Source organism: Accipiter gentilis, chromosome 7, assembly GCF_929443795.1.
Source record: "Accipiter gentilis chromosome 7, bAccGen1.1, whole genome shotgun sequence".
Lineage (NCBI taxonomy): Eukaryota > Metazoa > Chordata > Aves > Accipitriformes > Accipitridae > Astur > Astur gentilis.
In genome coordinates, this window is record NC_064886.1 from 12,924,880 (window position 1) to 12,948,191 (window position 23,312).

At 57.5% G+C, this 23,312-nt stretch overlaps 1 protein-coding gene across 2 annotated transcripts in view; it reads right to left on the bottom strand.

The window, feature by feature from the left end:
* Positions 1-11,707, bottom strand: part of MEF2D (myocyte enhancer factor 2D) — an 84,539-nt gene extending 72,832 nt beyond the window's left edge. Inside the window, exon 1 of one of the 2 annotated variants that reach the window (XM_049805124.1) lies at positions 11,607-11,707. The gene's annotated coding sequence lies outside the window, so the exon portion shown is untranslated. The remainder of the gene's footprint in view (positions 1-11,606) is intronic. The other variant, XM_049805129.1, reaches the window with a different exon arrangement.
* Positions 11,708-23,312: the final 11,605 nt, after the last annotated feature.

Below are 23,312 nucleotides of genomic sequence, written 5' to 3' on the forward strand. Positions count from 1 at the left end.
GAAAAAAAAAATAGAAGAAGAGGAGAAAAAAAAATTAGAAAAAAAAGAGTCCTATTTATTTTGGGGGATGAGAGAGAAAACTTGCAATGTACAAACGGTGGGGGGGGGGAAGCGTGGCTCTGACATTCCTGCAGGCACTGCGTGCTTTGTAATAGAAAAGACTTTTGGTTAAAAAGCCTGGATTTTTTTTTATTAAAAAGCCTGGTGGGAATACGGAGCTCACAGAGGATGGTCTTTCCTGGGGTGCACGCAGGTGCCGAGCAATCTCCTATACAGGGAGCCCAGCACCTCCCAGGGCAGATAGGCCCACCCCAGGGAGCACCCATGGGTGCTAATGGCAGCTCTACCCTGCCCTGATGCGTTCCCCCGATCGCAGTAAGTGGAATTACCGAAGACAGGCTGGAAGAAAAGCCTGCTCCAGCCGTGACCCAGATTCCCCTCCAGCCTGATCCCTCACTGAAGTCATAATCCTTGGAGGGCTTCTGGTCCTTTTTTTTTTTTTTTTTTAAAATACATCCCTGCGTGTTGCCATGGTGATGAGGGTGATGCTATAATTTCAGCATTATAGACTTCAGCACGAGAACAGGAGGGAGAAGGTGGTTGAAATATGGACGAGCTGCGCTGGTAATGTATTTAGGGAAAAAGAATTAAAAAAAGAAAGAAACAACCAAGGCGGCACCTTGGCTTCATCAGCAGACGTTGGAGGAGCAGAGCTGACCTGCAGCAGAAGACATGCAGGGGATGGGGGTCAGCTCCTGCCCCCAGAGCCAGGGTACCCGCTTTTGGGCATCATTTGGGCAGCAGCTTCCCCGGGCATGGATGCTCCAGATCCCGCAGGCTTTTGGAGGATGCAAACTGCCACTCTGCCAGGACAAAGCGACAAGTCCGAAACTCCCAGGCAGCCCTTGCATTACCCGAGGCAGCCATGAGTGGGAACACCCTATTTTGGGGCAGCCTTAGCTCTGCCCACCACAGCTCAGCACCTGACCAGCGGCAAAACCAACCAACTTTGCAATGAAGCAGCTCCAAAAGAGCTGCCCAGCCCTTTTTCACCTTTATTTTTCCACCACCTTTCCTTTCCACCTTGCTCTGCCCACATCAGAGTCCAGTGGCATCCCATCACTGACGGGATGCAGAACTCTCTGAGCTCCTGCCCAGCTCCCAATGGGAGAAAAACCCACCACTCCTCCGTGTTTTTTGCAAGGCCATAAGATACCTCCGGGTGCTCTTAGCATCACACTATCATGGTTTGGCCCCAAGAGCCCGAGTTTTCAAGCTGAAGGTGACCTGTGACCCCACAGGAGGGATGAACCAGGACCCAAGCCAGAGCCTCGAGGGCATTAGCCCCCCCAAATCCCAGGAGCCTCAAGCTCTGCTGCAGCAGAGGAACAGGAAAATTGCACGAGCAGAAAATAAACCAGTTTTAGCCACATTTCCACCCCCCTGCCCTGTGCCCCTTCCCACCCCATTGCCAAGCACGCAACCAGCAACCGTCGCGACGAAAAATTTCCGAAAGACGCACAAATAAAAATAAGACTGTACACAAACACCTCTGCCTAAATGCAGCCCAATGGCCTGTGACCCCCACCACGAGGGAGATGGGCTGCGAGCCGGTTCATGGGGTCCCAAAGGAAGCCAGAAAGCCCCAGGGGACGCCTCGCCCCATGCCACGCTCGCCCACGTGTCCTTCCAGCATGCGGCTGCAAGCGGGGAGGTGAGAAATGGGTGCTCCGGTCTGGTGCACAGCACCTGGCATGGCATCCAGCGCTGCTCCAGCCATGCAACCTGCACCCCTTGGCTTCTCTCTCTGCAAGGTATGAGAAAGACCCCAACAGCAAAACCTGGGTGGCCAGCATTGGGAGGGTGCGTGGAAATCACCATTGGTCCTATGCCAGAGCCACAGCACCTGGACACAACACAGAAAGGCAGCTTAAAGTGGGGATCCTCAGAGGGCTGCGTGATGCTGGGACAAAAGGGTCTCCAGAGCCCATAAATGCTTGGGAAAAAAAAAAAAAATTAAAAAAATCACAACGCATCATTGCAAAAATGGGAAATCTAGGTGCGGGGCACTGGCTGCTGCACACCAGCCACGGGACCCCACGCCGGAGCTCACAAGGCTCCTCGGTGCAAAAAACAAAAGCTTGTATAACCTCGGGGGGGGGGGGGGGGGAGGAGGAAATTCAGAGCATTTTGTTTCAGTCCCCAAAGGGGACCCAAACCCCAAAGCGCCAGCTTTAGCATCCAACCTGTCAGCCCTTGAGCCATCAAGGTTGCTTTTCGCAGTGCCCTGAGCTCCATATTTAGCCTCAAAGGTATTTATCTTTGAGAAGCTAAAAACAAAGCTGCATTTGCATAACAAAAAGACCCCGTTTGCTCGTACATGTGTAGCATCTTGTACATGTGTAGCATCGCGGGGAGAAGGCATGCAAAGCAGCCTTCCTCCCTCACCAAGCAGAAAGCACTGAAGGTCACCCGAGCGGATGCTGAGCTCGCGGTGGCTAGTCCTCTCTGCTGGAAAGGACAAGGCAAGAACATCTTCCCTTACGGGAAGCCTCTTCCCAACCTTCCCACTTGCATCTCATCCAGCTGGAGCAGCCCTCTTCGGCTCAAAGGCAGGCGTGAAATTCTGCTCGCTAAAGCACATGCTCCCGTCTGGCCTTAAACCTCAAAGATCGAAGGGCAATTAACAGGTTTTTTCCAAACTCTTGATTTGCAACCAGAGCCCGTCTCACCGTTTCCTCTCCCGGGTGCCAGCGGCCAGCAGGAGCAAAGACACGCGACTTTGTCCCCTCCTCGGGAGAAGCGTCTGCAGGAGAGTGGGATGGCAAGGAACCTGACCCTGGGCAGGGCACAGCAAGGTGCTGCGGCTCAGGCGGGCACAGTGAGCCTTTTCCCCAACCGCGCTTCTTCGGAGGAGGGAGAGGTTGGCCTGAAGGCAGCTCCCACAACACGTGGGGATGTCGGGAGCACCCAGGACCTCACCCCGCCAGGACCCTCACCCTCCTGCAGGAGTGGGTGGAAGATACGGCAACTCCGCGCTCACCCATCCGACATGCCAGGTTGCCACCCGCTGCCGCGCCGTGCCTGAGGCTCAATCCGGCACCTACGTCATTGTTTTGGGACAAAGTCCCTTCGTGAACCGGCACCACCCAACTCCCTGTCTCCTCCTTATCTCGCATGGGTGCACGCTGCCGTGGCACCGCACTGCTACCGAAATCCCTTTTGCCCCGCCACCCCCACAGCTCGATTAAAACTCAACCGTACCAAAACACAAGGGGGATCACACCTAACCCCAAAAAGCACCCAGTGTGCCCAAATGCCGACCCAAAAGACAGATGCTCGCCTCTCCCCCTGCAATAAAACGCCAGCTCTGGGGAGAGGATTGATGGAGGGAGCAAGAAGCGGCATACCAGCCACCAGCTGCCGCGGGAAGAGGCTTGGCTGCCTTCACCACCAGCATCCTGCTCCAACCATTTGTTCTGCTTCTATTTTAGAAAGCAATGGGGCTCGGCGCTACATGGCTCCCAACCTCCCCACTTACCGAGCAAGGCAACAGATTTCTGCAAAGAGGTAGCACCGGCTCCGCTCCCCATCTTGGCAACGGCATCCGCGCGGGGCCGGGATATTTTTGAACAAGCGAGTTGAGAGGTGCTAGTTTTCCCGGCGGCTCGGTGCCGACGTGTGGGAAGGACGGCCGTGCCGAGTCAGGGGAGGTTGGGGATGGATCGGTGATTGATCCCTGTGCTTAAAACCCAGGAGAAGGGGTGTCAAGTGCTCACAAGCCATAGAAAGCAAGATGTCCAGCGACGCGTTGAGCTCTCTGGGAAAGCATCACCCAAGAGAAGAGGCTGGAGAGCTGCACCCCAACCCCACAGCCCTAAGCCCTTCCCGGGACCCCCCATGCTGGCCCATGCACTCGAAGGAGAGCCCGGCACACACACGTCCGCGCAATCCCAAGCGCTGTTCCTCACCAGAATACCAGGCTGAAAACTGCCCCAAGCCCATGGCCAAGCAAGCCCTGCCTTCACCCAACTCTTCCACCCCGGTTCCCAGTTATCAAAATAAATTTGCTGCTATCACGGGGTTTTCTTAAGGGCAGACACACGTCTCCAGGGAGAAAATGGTTTATCCCCTGGGATAACCGCGTCTGGAGGCACCTCCTTGCCTCCGCCACGACCTTCCCAGCGGTGCAAGCACCAGAGGAGATGCTCAATGCCGCACGCAAACACTTTGCTTTCCCCCAAGGTTTTTCCAGCAAGTTCTCAAATGGTCTGAGCACCGCGTGCTGGGCTCTGCACCCGACGGCAGAGCCACAGTCAAAGCTCCCTTCGGCAGAATTTTGAAGGGCAAAATTCCCCCTGCATTGCCTGGCAGGGAGAGGGTGCCGGCTGGCTCCGGCAACACCAGGGTTTTTAACAAGCTGCAGATTTTTCAGCCACTACAACCTGCCACCCCCTCGTCCAGCCGAGCGGCATCAGGGTCCCCTCCTGGACAAGGTGACATGAAGCCCAGGGATGCTCTGGGTGCCACAGGACACAGCACCTCAGGGACAGCCACAGTCCCCAACCGCTTGTGCTCAGACAAGATGGGTTCTTCCTCCCAAAGCTGAAAGCTCGCTCGCACGCTGGAGGGAAGGTTGCAGGTACGAGCTCCACGGGGACATTTATCACAATATTTAGACAATGCACAACAGCTCAGACCCCACCTATGGTTATGCAAACACACGGCCCCTCTCTGCCTCCGTATCACCTCAAAATTGGTAAAAACCCACTCATTTCTTTGCAGCCCCAAGCTTTGCAGAAGGTCCTCTCCCATGGATGCCACCATGGACCAGCAGCACCCACACCATTCCCTGCCGCAGCTCCCAATCACCCTGTTTTACCTCCTGCTCCCAGGAGAAGATGCTCTCGGCACAGACCACCGCAGCCTGGGGCTGCAGGACAGACCGTCTCAGTGACTGCACTCGTGAAAAAAAAAAAAAAAAAAAAAAAAGTCTGGCCAGTCAAAATAACTCATCCATGTTTTGTTGGGTTTTTTTTAAATTTTTTTCTTCCCTGTCAGTGGAAACTCCTGCTACGGCACTGTGTCTCAAGGTTACTGCTTGGGGTGGTGGAGGATTTCAGATTTTACAACCGAAAAATTCCAGACAGAAACCCAGAAACGTTGCCAGTTTTTTACTAAACAGAAGTCCTTCGTCCAATTTATTTAATTTATTTAACTTTTTTTTTTAAGCTTTATGCAGCAGGTTTTAAGCATATCCTGTTTTTTCAGCCCCCAAAATTTTGACTGCTTTGATAGAAAACTCTCATTGATGCCATGAACATTTTCCATTCTCAATTTCTTTTTTGAGGAAAACCAAACGAAACAAATCTGACCCCACATATTTTCCCCACCTGCACGACATGGGATGTGTTCCTGGGTATTTGTTTCTGCGGCACCTAGCAATTTTTCCCTGAAGTCTTCCAATAATTGGAAAGGAAAAATTCTCCTTTTCATTAAAAAAAAAAAGTTTCATCTTCAAAATAAGAAGGAAAAAAAAAACCGCTTTCCAAAAGGATGGAGAAAAGTCACATTGTTCCAAAAGGCACTTTCATTTAAAAGGAAGATGAAAACTTTCAAGCAGGGCTATTTATAACCACTGCTTATATCCATCAATAACACCTTCTACCCTGCATCCTCCTGGGCAGGTAACACCCTGCCAACAGCCCCCAGCACCCTGACATGGGGTGCAGGATCTGGCCTTGCAGGCGATGCAAACAATCTCCCCCCTATTGCAGGAGGAGGAAGAATCCCTTTGCTGCCTTCCCAGATGAGCCTACAAGAGGTGACACCTTTGCAGCCCCAGAGTGGGTCTGCATCAGGGACCCGGCCCTGATGGGGAAAACTCTTTACCATATATTTTGGGGGGGGTTGGGGGGAAAAAAAAAAAAAATTGAAAAAAAAAAATCTGGAGCCATGGCTTTGCCCTGCCTCCTTCCAAAAAAAGGCCGATGCGGCAGCAGTGCTGCAGCAGGAGGTCACCCTTCCCCACAGCACCCAGTCCCCCACCCGCGCCCCGAACATGCCAGCTGGGGGGCAATTGGAGGCACCTCCTCCTCCAAGCAGTTTTGGGTTTGTGCCGGACACTTGCTGGAAGCTGTTTGAAGTTCTGCAAAGAGAAACGATTCCTCCTCCTCTTCCTCCCTGCCCAGAAATAGGTCATTTAATTACCACCTTTCCAACCCCAAACCAACACTGACTCAAGGCAGGAGGTGGGAGCGCTTCAACCGCGCACCGGCTCATGCCCAGCAGCAGCCCGAAGACACCGCGGCACGGCTTTGACCTTGAGATGTTCGAGCCGGCAGGACCCGGGCATCGGGGCAATGTCAGCATGGACGGCAAGGACTCAGCTCCCGCCTTCTGGATTTCAATTAGCGCTGTTCAATTAAAGCAAGGAGGGCTGGGGACACGGGTGCTGCTGAGCCACTCCACGCACAGCCACCGGGCACGGCTGTGCGCCATCTCCAGGAAAACCAACAGCTAATTGCACGTTGTGAAATAATACGTGTCCTGCTCAGTACGGAGTGAAACGTGCGGCCCCAGCACAGTCCAGTCTGGCTGCTTCGGGATGGGACACCGCGGTGGCTCCTGGGTGGTGGCCGGAGCCTGACACATCCCGGCATGGACATCACCCTGCCCTGCCAGCTCGTCCTCACCGCACGCACCAAGGCACCCACCCCGGCACCGCTCCCACCGATTCGGGGACTGGAGCGGCACAAAGCTGTTAAAAGCCCCATTGGGTACCAGGGTAGCACCCAACATCAAAAATGGGCCCCGGCAGCTGCTCTGGCATCCCAGTGCTCAACCGCAGCCGGGACATCTCACCGCAACCAGACCCCTCAGACCCTGGCAGCGAGGAGCCCCAACACCATCACATGCACCTCGTCTCATCCATACCTACCACCCCACTCTTATATAGGGGCAGAGGCTCACCTATGGCTCAGGAGAGAGCGGCCAAGGAATTGGAGAGCAGCTGCTGCATTCCCCCAGCCTTGGCATGAACCAAAACAGGCCGAGCTTCCCCAAAAAACTCTCCCCGTGCAGCTCAGAGGCCCCACTCCCCCCATCATTTTAGCCAACATTTAGGAGAAAGCAAACGTACAACCCATCCCTCCCCAAAATAAATTGCTCCGAATTGATTTCCCATGTATTTAACAAGTCCTCGCTCCACATGGGCACCTTTTTTTTAAAAAAAAATTTTTAAAGGATGCAAGCTCTTGTCCGTTTTTCAAGCCGTGGGGAGCTACAGCAGGGAGACACCAGGAGTGAAGGAAAAGGAAAAATTAAAAGAAAACCCACAAGCAAACCAAACTGGAGTGCGAGATGAAAAGCGACAGATCTGTGGAGGTAGAGCTGCTGGCAGGCAGACGGCTAGATCCATCTTGAAAGGAAAAGCGAACTGCTGCTCAAACAAGGCAGAGGGAAAAACCTAGAGGTCTTCCGGCACTGCCTAAGCTCTGATCAAACAAAATGATTAACAAATTTCAGCTTTTTATTGAAAGCTTCTCTAATTAGAGGAAAAAAGGAAAGGAAAAATAAAAAGAAAACCAAAACCCTGAGAGGCGCATTGGATGGTAAAGCAATAAATACCGTCTCGGGGAGGCGAAGGGCTGATGCATCCCATAGTCCCACCGTCACGGAGAGGGTGAGCGTGGCGGGGGGCACCCGGCTCCCACCCCGCGGCACCCAGCACCCGGCACGGACGCGCATTTCCGCGCCTCCCCTCCCTCACCAGCCCTCCTCCTCCTCCTCCTCCTCCTCCTCCCTGCCCCTGCTCTGACTCACTTGCTTTTTGCTCACCGCGTCTGGCTCAGCGGCAGAGCCGTACCTTCCCGGGGGCAGGACTGTCATTTGCAATAGAGTCACCTCTGAACTCCAAATGGCTCAGCCTCTAGGAACTGCCAAAATAGCTATAAAAATAAGAAAGAGTCCCTGGCCCGAGGAGCTCACCCTCCAAACAGATGGGATGGCTACGGGGCGAGGCAGAGGGGATATTTTTAGCTCTGGTTGCAGATGGGGAAGTCCGGCACGGCATCTACACGGCAGCCCCCATCAGTTCACCACGGCCCTGCTTGGGCCACCCCTGTGTGCACTCCCGGGTATTAACGGGATTTAACGGGATTGCTGTTTGCTCACTTCCCAAGCCTTGGGCACTGGCTGGCCAGGGCCGGCTCACAACGCCGCGGCTTTGCACGGCATCTCCGCCGGCACTGGGCTGCCGGGGGCACCCGGCAGAACGGCGGCAGTCCAGCAAAGTGGGGGCGACGCCAATGACACATATCCCTCTCCCTCTTTCCCCTCTGTTCCCAAACAAGCCACCACAAAACAGCCGCGGCCCTGCGATCCATCGCGGCGGGGGGGACACGCCATGCAGCATCCCGTGGCGGGTCCCTCCTGGCACGCTCCGAGCGATGCCGACCTGACCCCGAAAAGTGCTCCGGCTTGGCAAAAAGAGGGTAAAGCAATTCCTGCCCCTCACCGCTGATGCTTTTTTAGGTTTAAATGACTTGCCCAGGGTCACAGTGGCGGACCCTGTAACCGAGCCCTCCCTTTCTGGTCAAAGCCCTCCTGGTCCTTCGGGATGAGCCGGGCGACATCCCCCACCCACCCTTGCTTTCATCCTTCCTCTGTGAGCCGGGGCCTGCACCAGTGTTGACACCTCCCTGCCAGGCAGCTGCCAGCGGCGGCTCCCGGCACACACCAGCACCATGGCAGCTGGGTCCTGCTCCCATACTTTTCGTCCGACCCTTTCGGCTTTGTTCTCCTTCACACAAAGCCGCCGTTAGGCTGCCCTGGCAGCACGGAGGGACCTCGAAGTGGATGTGGTTTATGACCATATTTAGGCTCCTTTACGTTGCCAGAGTCGCAGTAAAGGGCTGCAGCATTAAATGAGAATCAGACCCCACTTGTTTCACTTGGCAGCCTGGGAAAAATCCACCCCAGGCAACTCCAGCACCGTCCGTGCCTCCACCCTGCCCGCTCGGGGACAGGATAAAATAGCAACAGCCCTTTCCAGCTCCGCAGTTCCACTTCCCAAGTGGAGCCAAGAGCCCCACACCAGCGAGGAGGAGGGGGGGATTAAACACATTAAACACCACCTCCCCTCCCAAGAGCAACTCTGAAGCGTGGGGAAGCAAAGGGACATGCCCAAGGTCACCCACTGACAAAGCCAGCACTTCCCAAGGTTCCTGGAGCCCCCCAGCAGGACCGAGCACCTGCAGGGATGAAACCGCCCAGCACGAGGAGCCCCCATGCCAGTTTGTGCCAGGGAGTGGGGGAGCTGGGGCAGGAGCGGAAGAGCCAAGCCACCAGACGCAGGAGCTAATGCCCCTTCAACACGAGCACATCAAATCCCTGCTGTGGTGGAGGCGACAGCACTTTTCCACCGTGCTGGCAGCACCGGCGAAACCCGAGCAGCAGCCCCCACCACATCAGCCACCTGCTCCCAGCCGAGCACAAGTGCAGATGCCTCAGCCTGGCAAAGCCACGACAACTGCAGGGGCTGAAGGGCAAGCGGGGGGTGGGGGTGGGGTGGGGTGGAGAAAGGAGAAGCCATGAGGCCCATCCAGAGGTCCATGACCTTCAAGAGCCCACAGGCAGCAATCCCAATGGAGGGCAGGCAGCTCACTTTGAGCTCCCAAGGGACATGAACAGCCCCAGCGCTCCGCAGGCCATGGCCACCATTCCATCGGCCCAGGCAAGGCAAGGAAATACCCAGAATAAACCTTACCTAAACCCAAAATCCGCAGCCCCTCAGCTGGATGAGGGGATGCAGCTGCTGCAGCATCCCTGTCACACTGAGTCTGGCACAGCCCCATCCCCTTCAGCAGCGAGGTTTCGGGCTGTCTGTCCTGGGACAGCGGTTTAAAAGCACCCACCTTGGCAGAGCAACACCAGCCTGAAAATACACGTGGGGCCACGTACTGCAGGAGAAGAGGCTTTGGAGGGGCAGGATCAGGCCTTCCCTGGCGGGGGCGGGCAAGCAGAGGCATTGGGGGAATTTGCACCAGCTGTGCTCCACTTACCAGCATCTGCCTCCCTGCCCAGACCCCTGCCTGCAATTTAGGGGGAGAGGGGGGAGGGGAGAGGTCACTGGCCAAAAACGCATGGCAGCTCCTGACAGCCGGGCAGGACACAACACCCCAGGTCGTGGCCATGCAGAGCCATGGGGTGTCACGGGGATCCTGGAGTGTGGAGGGAAAAGCCATGTGTGTGTGCACACGCATGTGTCTCACTGGGTGTGTGCTGCTCTTGGGGGGGGGGGGGGGGGGCAGAAAATGAAAATAAATTAAAAAATAAAAGCCAACAACAAAGTCAAGGGGGCAAGCTGTTAGGAAGGAGATAAGCCGCTGGCAAACAAGCATTACAGACGCTAAACAGCACCCAGATGCCGGGACGCCCTGTCCACCGCATCCCTCGCCCGGCATCGTGCAGCCCCTCACCGCCTTGTACCGCCAAGGCAAGGAAACACTCAACGTCCCAGGGAGGCCGTGGCAATGGTACCAGGGGCTTTCCCCCCCACCACGGCACCTCGTTCCGGTCGCTGTCAAATGGCAGCCGCGGTGCTGTGCCCCCACTGCCACCACCACCGGCCCCGGAGGAACAAACAATCACAGCTGTCAGCTCCGGTGCCGGCACCCGGCCAAGTCATTGAAGCTCCAGGACCCGATTTACCACCGGCTCTCCAAAAAGCTGCTCTTGCCAATCAAACCACAGCCCCCCCACCAGCACCCTGAGCCCCGCTGGTGGCCCCCTCCACCGCCAGTTCCCCCCCCCCCCCCAGCACCCTTATCATCACCCCATGCCCCACAGGGGAGGGCACCCCCTGAAAGCTCCTGGGCCCCACTTCTTCCTCGCTCCTGCAAGGCCGCTCCAGGTCCTGCTCTGGGGTGGCTGCGGTGTTGCAGAGGGGACTGTCGCCACGGGGGTCCCACGGGGCTGCAAACCCACAGCAGGGCTGAGCACACACACACCCCCCTCCCCGTGCCTGCCCCCACCCCATCAGCAGCACCCAACAAGCAGGGGGACCCATCCCCTTACATCGCACCCTGCGCCCACATCCCACCCGCGTCCCCCTCCCCACCGCACCCCTCTCACCTGTCCCCCCCCGCGGCACCCAGGCCGAGGCGACACTTCTTCTTCCCCTTCCTCCCTCTCCCTCCTTCACCTCTGCACCATTTTGGTGACGGTTTGTTTTGAAGCGGCGGCGGCGGCGGCGGCGGCGGCGGCGGGGGGGGGTGTGGGGGTGGCGGGGGGGAAGGATGTGCTCTCCGCCCCCGCCGGCTGCGCGCTCCGGCCGCGCTCCGCCGCCCATCCCCGCCGCCTCGGGGCGGCACCGCGCAGCAGCGAAGGAGAGCGGGGGGGGGGGGGGGTACCAGAGGGCCCCCCCAAAAAACACACACAGACGGAGCTCCTCACCCTCCCAAAGGCGGGTGGCGCGGCCCGGGGCGGGGGAAGTAACGCCAGAATCGCAAAGACGTTAAAATTTTTTTTTTTAAAAAAAAGAACCAAAACCCCAACGTTTTAAAAAAAAAGAATAAAAGCCCGAGAGAAGGACGGGGACCCACCTCTAGCGGGGCGCGGAGCCCAGCCGCCTCCCGGGGCTGCGGCGGAGCCGGCGGGGAGCGACCATCGCCGGGGCCGGCCCAGCCCAGCGTCAGGACGCGGCGCGGCGCAGGGCGCGGGCGGCGGCGCGGGCAGCCAATGGCCGCGGCGGCGGGGAGGAAGCGGAGCGGGGCCGGGGGCAGAGCCGGGGGCCGGGGGAAGGGGGGAGCCGGGGCAGGGGGGGAGCAATGGGGACGGCCGGCGCCGGAGGAAGCGGGGAGCCGCGACCCCCCTCGCGCCCTCCCGCAGGGTCTGGCCCCACTCGCGTCGGTGCTTCCCTGCGGCAGCAGGATGGGGAGATTGGGGCCCCCCGCTCCGTCTGCAGCCCGCCCCCCCGCGGGTGATGGTGGGGGGGAAGGTGGGGTTTGCCCCCAGCTCCCGGGCGGGGGACACGCGAGGCTCAGGGGAGTGGGGTCGGTGGGGTGCGAGCGTCGGTGTCCCGGCCCTGAACCCCGGGCTGAGTGTCCCCAGAAGCCACGCTGGGGCACGTTAGTCGCCCCTCGCCCTGGTGAAATGGCCGGCTCTGCAGTAGAGCTGCTGGATCCGGTGCTCGGAGGCAGCAAAAGGTCCTGGTTAAGCGTCCGGCGCTGGCACAGACCCCTCGTGGGTACGACGCAGCCCGCCTTGCCCCCATACAAGCCGCCCCGTGGGGCTGCTCTCGCCTCTCGTGTCCTGCAGGACATCGGCACGAAGCCCTGCCCCAACCGTTCCCCGCAGCACCGAGTCCTCTGTGCCAGGAACAGGCGGCCGAGCACACGCCACCAGCACCGACCGGCCATGGCAAAGGGCTTCCTGCGCTCCTTGGCTGCAGGGCCGCAACGCCCAGGCCCAGCTCCAAGCCGGGGCATTACGTTCCCTCTCCTCCAGCTCTTCCAGTAGCTTCAACCTGGATAAATTCCTCTGTGGTTACCCTCAAGAAATCCAACCTGTTGAACAATGACTCCCACTGCAGCACTCGCTCTGCACCAGGACTGTTTGGGGCTGTGGATTCTGATTTTTAGGGGATTGGGGACCTGGTGCCGTCCCCGTCTCACCGCCTTGTCTGCTGCTGTGCAGCCACAGCATCAGGGCAGCACTGGCAGTGGGTACCGGCAGCCTCGGGGCTGGGGATACAGATGGGGCCAGTGGCTGGAGGGATGCAGACCTCTACCGGACGAACTCTCCTGTCGCCGAGCACTGGCCAGAGAAGTGCCGTATGGCACGGCGGGGACTCGGCGCGGGCTCAGTATGGGGCACAGGCTTTCCTTTCCCAGGGACGCACGTGGCATGGCGGGCCTGGGCAGGCTCCCACGTGCCACAGAAAGCAGTAAAAATAAAAATCAAGCTGGCGTGGGACTGCGCCCGACGGAAGCAAGCTTGTGCCAGGGGTTGGAGCCTCCATTGGAGATGTTTCATGGGTCCCAACTGACCGGCAGACGTGCAGCCCACCTTCCCATACTGGTGGCATGGAGCCAGCACGAGTGCGGCGGGAGTCTCATGCCCCGGAAGGCAGGGATGCTGAGTGATGACTGTGTCACTCACAAGGCCACTGTCCCAGCAGGAAGGGGCTGGGGACCAGTGACAAGGATGTCCCAGCCCCATTGGGTCACATCCAGTTGGAGCACTGAGAATACAGGCACTCCCAACATCCCTGGAGCACAAAAACAGCCACAGGGGAGTTGCTGAGGATGGGGCAGCAAAGCCAGCCATTGCCTTTTTACCAAGACCGTGCCCATAATAACCATTAACCATCAACCATCTCGCAGTGGCACACAGTCCCCCCGCGCCGGCCTCCTGGCTCCCCCACGGCACAAGGTGCTGCACAAACCCAAAAAACCCAGTTACGTCCCCAAAGGTCCAGGGTGATTTGGGAGGCTGGGGCTGGGCTGTGCTCCTGTTGGGGCTGTTCATCACAGCCGGCTCTTCCTTGAGCCCTGTCCCGGGCTGGGAGGGCAGGAAGAGGTTCCCCAATGCCGGTGACTCAGCCGAAGGGGACGTTTTGCAACACACTGGGTGTGGGAGGAGGTTCCCGGTGCGTGGAAAGTAGGCGGCGTATTATCCGAGGTGTGTGGTGAGCGCACGGCTCGGCTCGCAGGCAGGGAGCAAACACTGCAGGGAAAGCCGGCAGGGCGAGCAGACCTGCAGCCTGGAACTGGGGAAGGGGGTCCCGCTCTGGGACTTCCCAGGGGACAGAGGGTCCTTGGGGCCAGGATGGTGGCGTAGCCACAGCCAGCCACTCTGGTGCATGCATCCCATTCTGGAGCACAGCCCATGCACCTTTGCCCACATTAATCTGGGACAAACTAAGCAAAGGCACAAATGTCTCTGTTAGGGCAAGAGGTAAGACGCACTCGATGGAGAGGCCAGATCCAACTCGAGCATCACAGGTGGCGCAGGTACCTCTGCCATCATCACCCCTCTGACTCAATGACACAGTTTCCTGCTGGCTCCTTCCCCCATCATGATATGTATTTCTTGGTGGACTTTTCAGTGTGTTTGGCTTTTTGGGGCTGTTTGTTGTCAGTTAGATATTTTATTATATTTATTGTTAGAAATAGGGCTATTTTTAGCACTCTGTTGGTTTAGATAGAGATGGGATTAGTCATCTCACCAAGAGCTGTTTGCAGTCTCTCCTCAAGGATTCTCTGGCGTTTGTTTTCCAATCAACTGAGATCATGCATCCAAAGAAATAAAAAATAAAAATAGTCATAATAATGCACAGCAGCCAAGCTCCGGTGTCTCCGTGAGCTACAGGGTGGAAATGCAGGAAGGATCCAACCCAGGATATTTATGAGACGAAGACGAGAACATTACTATGAACCTCAAAGTATTTTGGAAAGTCAGTTAGAGCTGGTTTGTGTTTTTTTTTTCTCTTGGGAACCAAATGCTGAGTAACTCCCTTCCCACACCAGGCTGATGGCTTCGTACAGCTGGTATGCAGCCTCTTGACAGTGGAAATTGCTTTCCCTTGCCCTGTGCCAGCAGGTAGGAGGCAGGACTCCTGGGTCTTCCAAGGTATGCAGCCACCTACACCCTCAGGCTATTACAAAAAAAAAAAAAAAAAAAAAAAAAAAAGACAGCCAAAAACCTAAAGTGGGAAAAATATTTGCTCCTTTCCTGCACCAAGTGCAGGGAGGATGGGAGAGGAGGCAATTGAGGCTGGTTTCAAAGCCAGGAGGCCAAGAGCAGTGTCCTGTGCTGCGGAGCAGCATCTCTAACCTCCTTGCCGCAAATTTCGGTCTCTCTCCGCCACCGTTCCTCCCTCTGAGCTGAGTGGGAGCAGAGCTTCCACCCTGGTTTTGGAGACCAGTTTGGCTCTTAAAAAGATCAGAGTCAGATGCAGCAAGGAATGAAATTCTGCGGTTCATCTCATCACTCTCTGGCGTGGAAGTACCACAGCCAGCTTGTCCCGCGGAAATGCCACCGCCCTTGGGATGCTGCAGAGCTTAAAGCAAGGGAGGGGGATGTGGATCTCCTGCCAGCCCCACCTCACCTGGACCCTGATCCCCAGGGGTGAGTGACAATGCCCTCGGCGGTGGCACAGCCCACCTTTGGGGACAGGGGACCAAACACCAACCAGGAAGAGGAGCCGGAGCTGTGCAGCGAGATGCATTCACGGGGTCAATCCCTGAGCCAAGGGACAGCCCCGGTGACCCCCCCAGGGTCCCTGCCAGCCCCTCTCCCTGTGGAACCCGCGACCCTCCTGCCTGCGGGGTGACGCATGCCCAGGGCACAGCGCGGCGCAGAGGCTGGCACACTCGCTGCACACCCGACCCGCGGAGAGGACGAGGGTGGCACACGTGCCATGATGATGTGGGGAGGGGGTGGTGCCATGCGGGTGGCGAGGAAGCGTCGCCTTCACGTGGCCCCCCCCAGCCCTCCCCCCACGTCACCCACCCCGGCACGGGCACGCCAGAGGCGGATTATTTGCCCTGGCAGCTGGCGGAGGCCCCAGCGTTTGCTGGTGGGGGGGATAGTTGCATGGAGCAAAGCCGGTGGCGATGCTCCCAGGGGACCCTGCAAGGCTGGGGGGGGGGGGGGGGGGTCATGTCCCTCCTGCCCTGGCCGTGCACCCTCACCGGCCTCATGGCCCCCTTGCTCCCTGCAAACGGTCCCTTCCTCCCTGCCCCCCCCTTCCTCTCCCAGTCTAAATTCTCCCACAGCGGCCATTGACGTCCTGCCTGCGTCACCGTCTCCAGCACAACCAGACAGCACGTGGGAGAGACAGGTTTAAAGCGGCAGGGCCCTGCGAGGGCTCCAGCTGCGCACCCCAGCAGTGGGGACATGTGGGGAGGGGGGTGTGCCCCCCCAGACCCCGCTGTACCCCACCCACCCAAATGGCACCGAGGTCCTGGTGCAGCTGGGAAGGTGTTTCCCAGTGTCACCCCAGGGTGAAGCAGAGAGGGTGAGATGAGGCTTTTTCTTTCCCATAGCAAGGCTTGCATGGGAGCGTGAAAACATTTTGCTTCCAGGTCCATGCCTACAATCCTCCCTCCCTGCCACTCTCCAAACCCACCCCAAATGGGGACCAGAAGCGCTGGCGGCCGGGGAAGGCAGCTTGCGTTAGACGTGCAAGCTCACAGACCCGGATCCAGAAGCCAGAGCCAGATTCCTGGTGGTTTTTCCTGGCTGCCAGTCCTTGTGCCTTTATATCTGGGCTTTGCCTATGCCCAAATTAAGGTGCAGCTCAGCTGGGTCCTAAGGGCTGGGAACAGGGTTTGCATGCAGGGAAAGTGCCAGACCTCTGCAAAGGTGTGGGGTGCAGCAAGTTTTGCAAGGGCTCACGCATGGGGTGCAGTGAGTTTTGCAAGGCTCAGGTGCCTTCCCTGAAGCCCGCTCATCATTTCTGCTCCTGGCTATTGTCTTACAGCTGCAGAGCCGCAGGACATCAACTTACCCGTGACTCAGGGCTTCGGGGTGGGTTGGGAGAGCAACCCCCCGGCCCTGAAACAGTCCTGCTTCCTCTCTCTGTCCACACTGCAACCCTGGGGGCTATTTTTGTCCTTTCCCTTCTATTTATTGTGTCAAAGCCATGTGCGGTTGGAGAACGCTGTGGTGTTTGCTTTATGATTGCTTCCTTCCCGCCCATAACCTTTTGCCTTAAAACGGGATTCGCCCTGATCCTCGACACAAGGCCGGCAAGCCTGGGCAGCGTGCCACCAGCGCTGGCTCTTGGGGGACAGAGATTCCTGGCTCTGATCCTGATTTTGGTGCAAAGCTGAGTGCAAATGTGCTGCCCATCAGCTCCCCAGGCACTTTCCCAGGGCACAAACTCACAGCCCCGAACCTCCTCCCCTCGAGCATCCCCAGCCCCTGCTCAGTGCCGCCGGCAGCGCCTGCGCTGCCACACTCACAGCCAGACCTGTGAAATGCTTTGCTTTCGAAGGCAGACAGATGGGTGAGTGGGAACCATTGCGGCGAGCCCTCAAACAGGAGCCACCATGAGAAGAGGGAGGGGAAATTTGAAAAAAAAGCAACTTCCAGAAGGCAGCCACCCTCTGCGTCCTGCCCAAAGTCCCACAGGCCATCTGCGGCCAAGAGAGGAACTGAGTCAGGGCCACCCCTTCGCGGGGGCCAGGCAGTGGCAGCCCTGCATGAGTGTCCGCGAGGCCCGCACGGGACATGCTGCGGGGACAGCTCGTTCTCATCCTCTCCGACACCCCGCTCGGACACCGAGTCAAAGGGAGGGTGACACACCCCCCACATTGAGCCGGGCTACCAGGGCTGGCTGGAGGCTTGGACTAGCCTGGACATCGCTGGGCCACTGGCATTGATAAACTGGGCAGAGGCGGGGTGGGGTGGGGGCATGGGTGAGACCCCGCTGCTGTTCTAAAGCATCGGCTGAGCCTTGGGCTTGGCCACTGGTCAGGACTGTTTGCCAGCACCCCCGGCATGTTGCTGCCTTCATCGCTCCGCAGTATGGCGTGGTGTGGGATCTGCACACCACGGCTTACACTCCTCGGGGTAACCACTGGGGCCAAACCCTGATGGAAAATGTCCAAAAGCTTCTGCAGGCAGCAAACCCGGCTGGGGCTTAGCTCAGTCCAGCCTGGGCTTAGCTCAGCCCAAGCTGTCGACAACTTTGCTGGTCTGCATTGGAGGTTTCCAAGTAGGACAGCAGCAGTACCTGGGGCCGAGCGGGCACAGCAGAGCATCCCCCAGCTCCCACTGGTGGGGGTTTTATCAGCAAGCGAGGCATCTTTTAGCACCCCTGAGGGTTAAGCCCAGCACCCAGCTTATCACCTAACTGAGGCTGTGAAAATGTCTATGTTGGAAGAAAAACACTGCAGAGCATCTTGCAATTTCAAATTAACTAAATCTCTCCTTTTCCTTCCAAAGCAGAAAACTGCAGCTGCGCTCTCCTTTTTATGGTGCATGTGGCGGCTGCAAGCCACCGGCGGGGTAGAGCTTCAGCAGGCTCCCCAGGCAAGTGCATATCTTTCGTGTGTAGGAGTAGCTGCTGATTGGGAGCAGCCCAATTTCAAGGAACTCCGAAAAGTTACAAACCTTAATGTCTTGCTGAATCAGAGTGCGAGATCCAGAGCAGCTCCCTGCTCTGCAGCCTGGAGAAAGCAAAGATCTGGGTGTCTGCAGCTGGGACCTCTTGCTGTACCTGACAATCTCCATTCCCCTCCTGCATCCCTCCTTGAGACACTATCTGCAATTCCTGCACGCATGCCTGGCCCTAATGAAAGGGCCCAGCACCTTCCCCATCACCCAGCCAGTCAAACCTGCACAAACTGAGCCCAGCGCACACAAAAACAAAAAACCTCTCCTGGGTGAGGTCGTTATCACCCATGAGTCAAAGCAGCCTCCCAGCCGTGGGTTTGAGCCATCATCGCAGCGCTGCCGAGCCTCGATGCGGATGGGAGGTGCCCAGGGCCCTGCACCACGGATTCAGCTGCGTGCCGCCGTGCTTTGCACCACAAAAAAAGCCTGGAGCCCTCCTGGCCGTGGCCCTTGGGAGCGTGACCCCCCTGCAAGGCAGCGGCCAGGCTGCCCTTGCTGCTGCTCACTTGATCCTGTCTCCTCCCCATCTAATCCATGCTCCCCTCCCGGTATCCTCTGCTCCACTTTAATGCCAAACGTTGGCTGACAGCCACTCGGCTCCGGAGGACGCCTTTTTTCCCAGTTATGCAACCCGTGGCTGAGCTGTTTGCCTTTCACTGCGAGGGAGTTTTTGGAGGCCAGGCTGGGAACCCCATCTGGGGAGCAGACAGGTCCTGGGATGCCCCAAACGGGGACAGAGAGGCAGAAGCACTGGCTGCCTCCCTCACTTTGCCCCTGGGGCTGCTGCTCATTCCTAATCCCTTCCCCTTCTCCTCTTTCCAGGCATCCCAGCGCTCCCATGGGGTCCAGCCCTGCTCCCTTTCCCCATGGGCTCCTCCACACTGCAAGAAGAGCTTGCTGCAAGCTTGCAGTGTGCCTGGCGCAAGCATCCCAGCTAACCCTGCCATCTCACAGCCAGAACAATTAATTACACTCTGAGTGGCGGTTTGCAGCCCTGTTTTAGGTTGCTGTGCTCTGGGACTGCTGACACCGAGTCCCATTTTTCTTGTCCCCATGGGACAGAGAAGCATGAGCCCCCCCTCAAAGGGACACTATGGCACGGGCACTGTCCTGAGCCCTTGCACCCCAAGGGGCCGAGCCCCCCCTAGCCCAGCATCTCCCCTTGCAGTCCTCTCCCTCGAGCAGAGGCTCGAGCAGTGGCTTCACCTTTCAGGCGATGGGCTTATCTGCTCCACCGCAGACCTGCTTTCATGCCGGAGAGCTTTGAAGATAAGTGAGGGCTTCAGAGAGTGGGTATTTAAGGCTCAAGCTGCCGCGTCTGGGGATGCTATTCCTGGGCTGCCATACACGGCAGCATCTGAACCACAGGCTGGGTGGTCGACCGTGCCACTGGCTTATTTTGGGGTGGATCTGGGGTGCCTGCTGCCGGTGCCCGGAGTGGAGGAGAAGCCTCCAAGCTACAGTGGGGTGCCCAAATGCATCCCTTCTTCGCTGCAGCCTGGGACCCCCAGCTGAGGCTGCCGTGCCCTTCCAAAACCCACCACAACATAAAAAGCTGCCAAAGAGCTTCTTCCAGGGAACAAAACTTCCCCAAGCCCAGCTGCTTTGGAGGGCATCATGGCCACCCACCGCCAGACCCTTGCTCCCAAAAGCCAGCAGCCTCCCCGTGCCCGGCCGGTGCCCACTGAGTCGTCGGGAGGAAGATTGGGACACAGAGGACATTTTGTTCCCTGCTCTCCCCTTAAATTATCCTGCCACATATAGTAGATCTTGGTGCTATTTTTAGGCCTTGCTTGTTTAATTATTGAGAAAGATTTTGAAGGATCTCTTGAAGGCAAGGAGATGAGCACCCGCGGGTGCTCACCAGATTTCTCTTCTTGCTGCTGCCTGCAGAGACCGCTCAGCCCCGAGGCACCGGGCAGAGAGTGGGACTGTAGCGGCTGCCATCCCCCTTTGCTGCATGAATCCCCCAACACCAGCTCCTGCCTGTGCTTCGTTTGCCTGCAGGGATGGCTGTGGGGATGGGGAGAGCAGGGTTGGGCTTTAAGACTGGTGGGTGAGCAACCCCCCTGCCATAACCACAGCAATAACCACCTCTTGCACACAAGGAAAGCAGCTCAGGGGCTGAAATGAGGGACAAAGCCGGTCCCCAGAATGACACTTTGCCAGCACAAGGGACCACGTGCACAAGCCATTGGAGCCAGGAAACGCTGGGTCCCAGCTAGCAAAAACTGGTGCAATCCCAGCGCTGGCTTCCGCCAGGAAAGGATGTGGCCCAGAATTCACCATTTTTATTTTTAACTAAAACGTCCGCCTTGCTTGCTGAAAAATGACCTTATTCTCAGCTCGCCAGGTGGAATCTCAATGGCAGGAGATTTTTTTTTTTTTTTTAAACTGGTTCCTTTCATGTTTCCACTTACAAAAAGCCAAACAGAGGATGGCCTTTATTTGAGATTAAAGGGTTATGGTCAACTTGAATTCTGCTGAGATTCCAGCAAAATAATACCTAATGAAGTAAGAGCCAGATACTCAACTGGCATGAACTGCCATGGCTTTATTATCTTCAGTTTTGCAACACCTATTTGTACCTGCCAGCAACCTGGCCCAGGGACTTCAAGGAAAACATTGATTTACTCCAGCTGCTGGGCTCAGCCAGCCAGGATTAACTGCCACCAGCTGAGGATATGGGCTGTTCAGGGTATCTATGATCTGTCCATGTTTCCTAAGGAAACAAGAGATATATAACCATATATTTTGTCTGTTCATCCTCCCCACCTCTCAACCATGTTGGGTACAAAGGTAAAGATATTAATTTTAATAGTGCAGATACTAAGGTGCTACAGGTTGCATGAAAATAATTATTGTCTATCAGAGACCCCTTACTTCCTCCAGGGAAGGACAGCAGGGTAATCCCAACTCTGTACGAGACATCAGCCGTGCCACAGGGTGGATGTCCCAACACAGGACGCATCTTTGGTCCAAACCCCCCTCTGCTGCGGAACCCCCCCCAAGCCTGCATCCAAACCCCTGGTCGTGCACCAGGTCTGCTGCTCCCCAGGGAGGTCACCGAGTGATGCCATGCTGCCAGGATGTTCCAAAAACTGGCCCAAACTATTTGCTGCAATTAAGGATGGTGTGATGAAGCTGGGCTGGAGGGCCTGGGATGGGCATCTCGAGGCTGGATCTGGGCTGGGCTGCTCCAGCAGGCACACGCAGGGCGCGGGGGGGGGGGGGCGAGTTGTCAGCCCCTGCTCCTTAACACCCTGACAAGCTTATAACTATTTCATTTGTTACACTGTGAACCTTTTTAAATTAATGAACATAAGGTTGTCACGGTTGCTGTGGCAACGACATGTTGCCGAGGCAACAGCAGCGATGCAGAGCCTGCGGAGTGTAATCAGGGGTCAGGCTAATGATGGAGCCAGGATGCAAGTGGGAGCTGTGGGAAGGGGCAGCAAGTCCCGGGGCTCCTACCAGCCCGTTGCCCCCCCCGCACTGCTCTCCGACCCCAGACCCAGCACTGACGGCTGAGATGGCATTTCCCTGTTGCTGCCGCCCTGACCCGGAGAGGAGGGCAAAACTGCCTTGACACCCTCCACGTCTACACGGCCCGAGGATGTGCGTGCTCCGCGCCAGCCCAACCCTGCTAACGGGGAAGACGGACAACTCGCAGACCCCATCTCACGGTCACATCACCTCCCCTTTCCCATCTCCCATGGGTCTGTCCGGGCTTCTGGGCCCCCCACCCCGCAGCGGGGGGCCACGCAGACCAAGGGTGGCCGAGGCAGAACAGACATGGCTGTGGGGCAAAAAACGCACCTGCGGGTCCCCTCCTGAAGAGACACGAGGACAACGGGGTGGTTTGGGAACAGATCTCCCTGCCTCACTCTTCCCACCAGCCAGGGGCTGGGGCTGGGGACCAGGACGCATCGTCCCACTGCCGCAGCCGCCCTGCCCCGGCATCTCCCCACCACGGTCGTTCGGAGGCTGCGCGTAACCCAGAGCAGCAGAAATTTTTGCAGCCACAAAACTCTTTAAATGCATTTATGTCCCCCACCCCAGCAACGCGCTAGAAAAGGGCGGGGAGGGAGGGGGGGGAGGCAACTGAACACCTCTGCAAGAAAACTCACTGAAATTCGGAGCAGGAAAACGCCTTTGCGACGTCTCCAGGCAAGTGGGCTTAGAACTTCTCTTTCCAAGTCCAAGCAAAGGGCCCCCCAGGCCCTCTCGCTCCCCAGGGTGCAGTCTGGCAGCCCCACGCGCACGGCGCTGCACATCCACGTCCGGGGAGCTCACGCAGCGGGCGACCCGGTGGGTGCCAAGCCAGCACGGCTGGCAGTGGGTCAGGGTCCAGCCAGCAGGCCCCAGGGAAGGCAAAGCCATGGAGGGGGACTCTCTGCCCCCATGGAATTAGGCAAAGCGATGGGGTGAAGCCTAAGAGGCTGGGATGAAGGGAGCGGGGTGCAGGAGGGGAACTGTCCCCGCCCCAGCGCAGGGTGCAGTGGCCACCCTTCGCTCGGGGTAACACGGCCAGCCCTTCTCTGCAGCTGACGTCTCCCCGAGACCAAAACCGTAGGGTGTGAGCGGGAGAAAAAATGGGGTGGGGAAGGCAAGTTTCAGGGCTGGGGATTTCTCTGCCTTCTGGGAAGGGAGATCTGGGCTCATCCCAGGGCTATTGGCATGGAGGAGGGTAGGTCTGTCCCCGGCAGCCCTCGCTGACACTCCCGAGGTCCCTGCAGCGTCACAGAGCTGTGGATGGGCTTTTTCCTTGGCCCTTTCAAGGTATGTGTGGCCCAACTTCTGTTTGCACCCAGCTACCCCAGTGATGGGAAAACTCCCTTTCCAGCACTGACAGATCCATAATGTAATGCTAAACATGTATTTTATATATATATGAGAAATATATTTTAATATATTATATTTGGTTTATATACATGAGATTTGCGGGGGAGGGGGTATATATGTATTCCAAAAACCTCCCCCAAACCAGCTCAAACCCATTTTGTCATCTAGCTTTTGAAGGCAACTTTGTTCTGGGCCCCTGGAAGGAGGAATGGCCCATCACGGGTGAGCACCGACATTCCACCCTTTGGGGCTCGTGACGCAGCTCAGAGCACGGCTGCTGAGGATGCATGCATCCCTGAGCCTGACTCTTTGTGCTGTTTCATAAGTGCGCACGT